Source organism: Natator depressus, chromosome 5 (genome assembly GCF_965152275.1).
Source record: "Natator depressus isolate rNatDep1 chromosome 5, rNatDep2.hap1, whole genome shotgun sequence".
Classification (NCBI taxonomy): Eukaryota; Metazoa; Chordata; order Testudines; family Cheloniidae; genus Natator; species Natator depressus.
This window is the reverse complement of record NC_134238.1, coordinates 52,254,039-52,262,654: the sequence shown is the minus strand read 5'-3', so window position 1 is coordinate 52,262,654 and position 8,616 is coordinate 52,254,039.

Here is an 8,616-nt window from a genome sequence, read left to right as displayed (position 1 = left end):
TGTACAAAACAGATCATACGGTATGCTGCAGAATGCCATGACTGACACCTTGAAGAGGCTGAGTTAGCAGAACTCCGATCAGTGCACTCCCACGATTGCCAAAACACCTTCCAGTAACAATAGAAGAAAGGGAGAAAAGTGACCTCTTCCCTCCATGGTTAGGGAGCAAGAAATGCTGTGTTGCACCCACTCTCTGAAAATCAGGCCCTTTTAGTGTGTCTCAAAATGGCAGTCTAAAAAGAGAGGTACTCAAAACCACTAGTCACTTTGGAAAATTTTGGCCTAGGACTCCTCTGGGCCATTGTGAGGACGTATGGAACTCAGACCTGAAGCTTTCTGCTGATTCACTATCTATGCACCTGGACTTCTGTGTCTGATTCACGTTCATTAGCCGTTTTGATAAAATCTTCCTGCTTTATGTTTGGATTTACCAGTCTGGCTCTTAGAGAGACAGAATTGAGCAGTGTCTGAAGACAAACAGAAGTATGTTTCTATAGTGCCTGAAGATCCTTCATCATGGCCAGAGAAAGTTCATTATATGTCTTGTCTGTTGTAGTTCATGTCATTTAAGAACATGTGCTGTTCATTACATTTCTATTGCATAATAAACACAATTAGCACCTCTCTGTCCATGTTTAATGCAGGAAAACAGTCTATCAGTCATCCCGCATATAGGCCTTTGTTGTTAACAAGCATTCTATTAAAACAACAAATCACAAATACATTTTAAGCCAGAGAAATGGAATCCATTCTCCCAATGCTGTCCCATTAAAGTGTCTGTCCTGATTAACTGCATCCCACTTAAGTGGCTTTGCCTGTACAATGAAATCAATGTTTTTCTATTTGATGCATAGAATTAGGTACGTATGTCCCATTCAATTATCACAAGCTGTTTGTTTTCCCTTTACTTGTTGCCTGTGGAGTTATGAGCAAAAGGTCCTCATATCTTTGTTAACAAAACATGTTAAAGGTGTCCAGGGCAGCCTTAATTAATTAGGGTGACTGTGTTGGGTATCTGTACTATTCATGAAAACCTGCAGAATTGAGAGCAGGAAATTCACTTTATTTATCAATGGGAAACTGATATTTTCCCCGAGTACAATATGGATTGAGTATTCTTGAATGGAGAACAGAATCTTGTTAGTTTCTTGGGTTAGGTGGTGGCAGATCTTGTGTGATTATACTGGGATTGGGCACAAAGAGCCTTTTCCTCCTTTGCACCCCTCTGCTCAGTGACTGACCAAATTGCAGCTTTTGTGATCTCCCCAGTGCAATGACTACATAGGTCTACAACCTGAGGCCACTAGCCTCTCCAAAGAGGCCTGGAGGAGGCAGAGCAGAGCTGGCCAGGGGGAGTGCACACTGCATTCTCCTCAGACGTGGCATAGCAGCTGCACTCCCCAGGAGCTCCCGGAGGCATTCTTCTTCTTGTGGCACATGGCCTCCCACAGCTCCATGCCTTACCGGTACAATCTGGCTGGTTCTCATGTTCTGCTCAAGCCAATTCTCTGCACAGCATTGGCAAGAAGATGTACAAGATGATCTAATAATGCAGGTCTTTTCCATCTCCAATTTCTGTGATGCATATGACACTGGTTTTCCCTTGCTCCTTTAAAAGGCTAACAATATCCAAAAATTCGGAGAAAATCTTAGTAAAAGCTGTGGTTTCTCTCTGTTACAAGCAATGGGAGTTGTGCTGAAATTAATTTATTTGGATAGAGATTTCAGTTACTTTCTGGGATAGGTCATCCATACTGACTATATGCCTAATACAGTATCGGAAATATAAATTGCCTCATATATCTTTCACATATTGAGCAAATTGATGTTCATATCTCAGTGAGTACAAAGCCTGAAAGCACAACTGTCTCTGGGAAACTGGTGTGTAATCCCTCATCTTCTTCCATTGTCCTGAAATGCTGCATCAGCTGACACAAACACAACTGTGTGCACCTATCTTCCCCTTTTCAGCTTGGAACTCCTGCTCTTGGTGAAAATAAAATTGATCTTTAAAGCTACACTTCAATCACCTTGTTAAATGAAAGAGGACATTGTACTGGCTCCGAAGGCAAAATGGAATCTAAGGGCTGCAGGAGAAAATGAGGGTGAATGCTTTGATCAAATCCAGGGTTCACTTTTCAGCAGACGTAATCGGAACCATGTGCTGAAAATGGAAAACAGGATTTTCAGCTGTTCTTTAATTAACTAGAATAAAAATGATCGCTTTACTTCCACTTTTTACCCGGCGGCACTTTCCATAGTGCTTACTTTTCATGCTTAATAGTATGCTAAGGAGCACTGTAGAAATAGCTATTACATAAAAATAAAACTAAGTAAAAATACTCAGGACCTGCAAACACTGCTGGAGTTGACCTGCAATCTGTGGACCAAATTCTTCTGTTGGATACTCATATACAGTTCCCAGTGAAGTAGACAGGAGGTTTGCATGGATACGCAAAGGTAGATTTTGGCCCTTTGTAATACTACTAGATGATGACACAGGTGCCTGCATGATAAAACTTTAGAGGCAGTGGGACTTTTACTATTAAATGTTAAAATAATCCATTTATTCCTCAATTTATTCCCTAACTGCCCCCAGAGGACTCTTTGGCAAGGGTCCTGGGGCTCTGACCCTCATCTATACAAGGCTTGATCCTACAGAGATTTACTCATGCGCTTAACTTTACATACTGTGAATAATCCCATTCACTTGGGACTGCTCATAATGCACAAAGTTAAACACATAAATAGATCTTTGCAGCACTGGGACATAAGTAAACCTTACTCATTCAAGTAGTTCCATTGTAGTCAGTGGGACTAATCTCATGAGGAAGGGCTTTGAAGCATTGAGCCATGGCTCTATTAGGTTAAACAAGCAGGAAGTGTGATCAAAAACCACCAGTAGTGGGAGACAAATTGAATTTCACATTCGAAACTCCCAATTATTTTAAAGCCTTTTGGAAGATGTGTATGAATTTTATTCTGTGATCAAGTTAATTGAATGATCTTAAATATAAGTTTCTTCTAATGTATATTTTTGTTGAAAGCAACACAGAAAATATTTATAATATGAAATGCAATTACACAGCAAAAATAGAACAGGAATAACAGTAAAAAATGGAAATATATCTATCTTTTCCTGTCACAGAAAGGAAATAACATGTTATTGTTCATTTTCTTTTTTTTCAGGGCATTAGTAAACTACTCACCCAAAATATCACCACATCCATGCTGTGCAGGCAGCTATGACTTGCTCAGTACATGGGAGTCATGATAGAATCTGGAAAACTGATAAACTGCAATTTATGGTTACAAACACAACATGCTCGGGGAATATTCATGCATTCTCTTTCTATAGGTAACATTGTATACCTTGGGTAAACAAGCCCCATCTGCTATGCCTAGGACTCATGGAAAGTAGGCAATCTTTTAGGATTCCTGCATTATTTCCAGTTTTTTCGGGGAGGGGGGAAGTTCCCCTCAAATAAATGAGTTTTCGGGTGTTGGCCTTGAATGGGAGGGTGATCATTTGGGAAATAAGGAAGAGGGAGTGAGGTCCAGATGTTGGCAAGCATTGCATGGAAAAAAGTCTGATGAAGGTTGGAAAGATGCCAAAGGGATATTTAGGAGAAAGGTTTGGTAGAAGCATAGGCAGTGGGAAGGGAGGACAAGAGACCGAAAGCAGAAATATAGTTATTGGCTTGTGGTGCAGAACAACAGAGTTGAGAACAAAAAGGCTGAATGGGAGGGATATAAAAGGTGACAGGAAGTGGAGGAAGGATTCCAACTGAAAAGATGGTCCTAGTTTATGTAGTGTTTTTTTTAATGTGGGCAGTCATTTCCTGGCTCTCCTTTTTTAAAGTCCGTTTTGCTCAGAAAAACACTCACAATTGTTGGGGCCCCTGAGTGTGCGCGTGTATTTGTATCCACTTTTGTTTTCCTTCCATTTTCATTTCATTTCTTTTCCTCATTTTTTCCCCCCTACAGTATGGCTGGCCAAGCCTTTTAAAAGGCTGTTTTGCTAAAATTTTGCAGCAACATCAGAATTACCCTGTGTCAAGGCTTTTGAATTTTAGATCACAGGTACTTCCCCTCACCCATCCCTATTGACTAATAGTCTGCTAGGAAGGCAGTAATGCACAACTGTCTCAGTCAACTGGATTGCATTTAGCATTTCAAGAGAGTCATGTATATACTCAGTAGTTTACATGTTACAAGGTACAAAGCAAGAAGAAATAATATGTTGAGCATCTAGTGTATACATTGGTTTGTATATATTAGAAAGAGTGATGGCTTTTGAGTACAATAATGGGAAAGGCCAAAACATTATCTCAAAATCAAGGTAACCTTTCTTTCTCAAAGGCATATTTTATGCAGCAATCATTCAAGAAAACAGTAACTATTTAGTTTATTACACTTCTCTCTCTCTTTAAAAAATGCTGTAAATCTTTCAAACCTTAAAGATTTGTTGGACAAACCCAGACTTCAAATGATGAATGGTTATGCATAAAAACATATAATCTGAATAAGTAGTTATTTTTAAAGCATAAAACACTGCAGAAGTCCAAAAATTTAATGAAAGAGAGCATGTTTTCCCCACTGTAAAAGAGTTACACATTTTAGCCTGCCTTAATGTACATTTATAAAGTACCGTTTCAACCAAACACTTAATTGGGGAATGAAGGATGGTGTTTGAGCTTTAATCTGAGTTTCTTCACTTTGGTTGCCTTCTTGAAAATTTTCTGTTTTTCTGTTTTTTTAATTAGATTTTCTTGGTGCTGTGTTTTTGTGTAATCCCATGCTACTGCAGAATTTAAACTTTCATTTAAAAATTTATACATCTCTCTCTCTATTTGTTGCTAGGCTCTTATCATTGTGAAGAGAAACTGGATATAAATTGAAGCAGTGATGACAATGAGATTCCATGCACACAGTGAGAAAGCCCAGTATAGGAATCAAGGGATGTTGTGAAGATCTGTTTGCAGAATTTCATCCTGTCATGGAGTGCAGCACTTTATGGTACCACAAGAAGACTTAGATTTTTTCCATATCTTATCGACAGCTATTACAGAGATCCCTTCTCCCAACCACCACTGATTAGATTGGAACAGCATTTGCTCAGTGTGGACTATAAGACACTGGACGTATTAGACTTACTGCTGTAGCTATAGTGGTGGAAGAGTTTTCAGGATAAATTGGACCTCACAGCCTTTAAGGCCAGAAGGGACAATCATGATCATCTAGTTTGACGTCCTGCACATTGCAAGCCACAGAATCTCACCCACCTACTCGTGTAATAGACCCTAATCTCTGGCTGAGTTACTGAAGTGCTCAAATTATGATTTAAAGGCTTAAAGCTACAGAGAATCCATTTTTTACTCTAGTTTAAACCTGCAAGTGGCCCATGCCCTATGCTGCAGTGGAAGGTGAAAACCACCCCAAGGTCTCTGCCAATCTGACCTAGGGGAAAATTCCTTCCTGACCCCAAATATGGTGATCAGTTAGACCTTGAGTATTTTGGCAAGATCCAAACAGAGGGAAACCTGGGAAAGAATTTTCTGTAGTAACTCAGAGCCCTCACCATCTAGTGTCCCATAACCAGCCATTTTGCTACTGGCAGTCGCAGATCAGCTAAATGCCATTGTAGGCAGTCTCAGCATACCATTGTGACAGTCTGTTTTTACCCCTATTTTTACCCCTTTTACAAAACTATATTACAATTTGTACCAAGTCTACTGTGTAAGGTATCCTTCAAAAACTCCTTATTTGCTGATCATTACTGTCCTGTAAAACATGTGTGGCAACATTGTAAAAGTTATAAGATTCCACTGTATGATATTACCCAGGATATGTTCCAACATATTCTGGAGGGCAGTCACAAACAAGCTGCCCAGAGACAAAAGGTTAGTGCCTCAGCGAGGTGTCAACAGAATCAAATGGACCACCACCTGATTAAGTGACCACACTTCGGCAGAACAGAGGTAGGGGGCAAAAGATCTACATTTTGACAAAGAAGCAGCTTAAGGTTCCTGGCCACACCAAATTTCTGTCTGAATATCATCTGTAAGTAAAAGGCGCCCGAGGTTTGAGAACTGAGGGGCCACAGCTGTCCATCAGTCCAGATTGTACCCTGGGAAATGTCACAGCCATCCCCTCCACAAACTTATTCAGCTCAGTCTTTAAACCAGTTAGGTTTTTTGCCCCTACTGATCCCCTTGGAGGCTGTTCCAGAACTTTACTCCTTGGATGGTTAGAAACCTTTGTGTAATTTCAAGCCTAAATTTGTTGATGGTCAGTTTATACCCATTCATTCTTGAGTCAACATTGGTGTTTAACTTAAATAACTCCTCTCCCTGGTATTTATAGAGAGCAATCACATCTCCCATCAACCATCTTTTAGTTAGGCTAAACAAGTGAAGCTCTTTGAGTCTCCTCATATAAGATAGATTTTCCTCAGATCATCCTAGTAGCCCTTCTCTGCATCTGCTCCAGTTTGAATTCATCTTTCTTAAACATGGGACACCAGAATTGTACACAGTATTACAGATGAAGGTTCACCAGTTCTTTCTATAACAGTACTAACACTTCACTGTCTCTCCTGGAAATACCTCACCTGATACATCCTAAGATTGCATTAGCCTTTTTCACAGGTGCATCCATGGAGAGAGATTGATTTGTCCCTGCGTGGCAGTATCTCCATTGCCCTCATCCAGAGGTTCTGGCAGTGGAAGACAGCTTTAAATTCTGGCATTACATTTGGTAGAATTTCCAACTTTAAGTTCCATAGAAACCTTACCAGTGGAAGCTGGCCAGGAAAATCACCACCTTCTTCACATCTCTTAAGCTCCACAAAGGAGAGAGCTTCTTTCATGCATCTTCACATGGGCCCCCTGTGGAGACAGATACATAAAGAGTGGACCGGGTGCGGTAACTCACATGAGTGGAGCACTGTCAGGATGGGTATAAACTGTTCAGGAAGGACAAGTAGGGGAGAAAAGGTGGAGAAGTTGCACTCTATGTAAGAGAGCGGTATGATTGCTTAGAGCTCCAGTATGAAACTAGAGAAAAGCCTGTTGAGAGTCTCTGGGTTAAGTTTAGAGGCGAACAACACGGGTAATGTCATGGTGAGCATCTGCTATAGACCACCAGACAAGGAGGATGAGGTAGATGAGGCTTTCTTCAGACAACTAACAGAAGTTTCCGGATCACAGGCCCTGGTTCTCATGGGGGACTTCAATCACCCTCATATCTGCTGCGAGAGCAATACAGCAGTGCACAGACAATCCAGGAAGTTTTTGGAGAGTGTTGGGGACAACTTCCTGGTGCAAGTGCTGGAGGAACCAATGAGGGGCCATGCTCTCTTGATGTGCTGCTCACAAACAGGGAAAAATTGGTAGGGGAAGTAAAAGTGGGTGGCAACCTGGGCAGCAGTGACCATGAGATGGTTGAGTTCAGGCTCCCGACAAAAGGAAGAAAGGAGAGCAGCAGAATACAGATTCTGGACTTCAGAAAAGCAGACTTAGACTCCCTTAGGGAACTGATGGGCAGGATCCCCTGGGAGGCTAATATGAGGGAGACAGGACTCCAGGAGAGCTGGCTGTATTTCAAAGAAGCCTTACTGAGGGCACAGGAACAAACCAGCCCAATGTGCAGAAACAATAATAAATATGGAAGGCGACCAACTGGGCTTAACAAAGAAATCTTCAGTGAGCTTAAACACAAAAAAGAAGCTTACAAGAAGTGGAAACTTGGACAGATGACTAGGCAGGAGTATAAAAATATTGCTCGAGCATGCAGGGGTGTAATCAGGAAGGCCAAAGCACAACTGGAGTTGCAGCTAGCAAGGGATGTGACGGGTAACAAGAAGGATTTCTATAGGTATGTTACCAACAAGAAGGTGGTCAGGGAAATTGTGGGACCCTTACTGAATGAGAAGGCAACCTAGTGACAGATGATGTGCAGAAAGCTGAAGTACTCAATGTTTTTTTTGCCTTGGTCTTCACAGACAAGGTCAGCTCCCAGACTGCTGCACTGAGCAGCACAGTATGGGGAGGAGGTGAGCAGCCCTTAGTAAAGAACAGGTTAAGGATTATTTAGAAAAGCTGGACATGCACAAGTCCATGGGTCCAGATCTAATGCATCCAAGGGTGCTGAGACAGTTGGCTGATGTGATTGCAGAGCCATTGGCCATTAAATTTTAAAACTCATGGCGATCGGGGGAGATCCTGGACAATTGGAAAAAGGCAAATATAGTGCCCAGCTTTAAAAAAGGGAAGAAGAAGAATCTGGGAAACTACAGACAGGTCAGCCTCACCTCAGTCCCCAGAAAAATCATGGAGCAGGTCCTCAAGGAATCCATTTTGAAGCTCTTGAAGGAGAGGAAGGTGATCAGGAACAGTCAACATGGATTCGCCAAGGGCAAGTCATGCCTGACCAACCCAATTGCCTTCAGTGATGAGATAACTGGCTCTGCGGATATGGGGAAAGCAGTGGACGTGATGTACTTTGATTTTAGCAAAGCTTTTTGATACAGTCTCCCACAATATTCTTGCCAGCAAGTTAAAAAAGTATGGATTGGATGAATGGATTATAAGGTGGATAGAAAGCTGGGTAGAT